The sequence below is a fragment of the Pseudovirgaria hyperparasitica genome (assembly GCF_010093815.1).
Source record: "Pseudovirgaria hyperparasitica strain CBS 121739 unplaced genomic scaffold EJ05scaffold_27, whole genome shotgun sequence".
Taxonomy (NCBI): Eukaryota; Fungi; Ascomycota; class Dothideomycetes; order Acrospermales; family Acrospermaceae; genus Pseudovirgaria; species Pseudovirgaria hyperparasitica.
This window is the reverse complement of record NW_022985575.1, coordinates 179,657-180,379: the sequence shown is the minus strand read 5'-3', so window position 1 is coordinate 180,379 and position 723 is coordinate 179,657.

Sequence of the window (723 nt, the reverse complement as noted above, 5' to 3'; positions counted from 1 at the left end):
ACTATCTAGTAGTTAATCTTATCCGGGAGGGTCTCCCCGGGTAGGGTCCCCTCTATCTCTATTATCTATAGCGTTATATACCCTTAGTTATTCGTCGTTTATTAGACGGGGGTTTAATCATTCTAGGATATACCGCTATATAGCCGTTTCTACCGTACTAGTATTAGGGGTATACCTAGTAGAAGCTAGGGTACGTCGGTGCCTAAGGCCGCTATAATTATTAGTTAAGGGTAGCCCTTAACTAATAAAAGGGGGTTAGCGTGTCGGCGTTTATTAGATATAGTCTATACTTATATTATCGAAGAATCTTTAAGCGTATATATATAGTATCTCTACACGTTAGTATTATCGCGTATTATATACTATACGTATATACGTATATCGGAGGTTATTATACTCGGTATACTCTATCGTTTAATGTATATAAATCGCTGTTTTGCCCCGAATTAACTAGTTTAGTCCGTTAGGGTGTGAGAAGTTCTATATAATCTAGTATAGAACTAGAGAATTAGAGGTTTATTATTCTATTCTAGCTAACTAGAGATTTATTAGAATTTAGAGGCGTAGTTAGATATAGATTTTATCTAGACTATTTACTAGATTCGTCTCTTAGCTATTCTTTATTTATCTATATCTCTAAAGATCGTTTTAATATATTCCTTAAATTCTTTAAAATGTTTAAAGATCTTAGTAGTATTATTCTATTAATTCTACGGATTATTT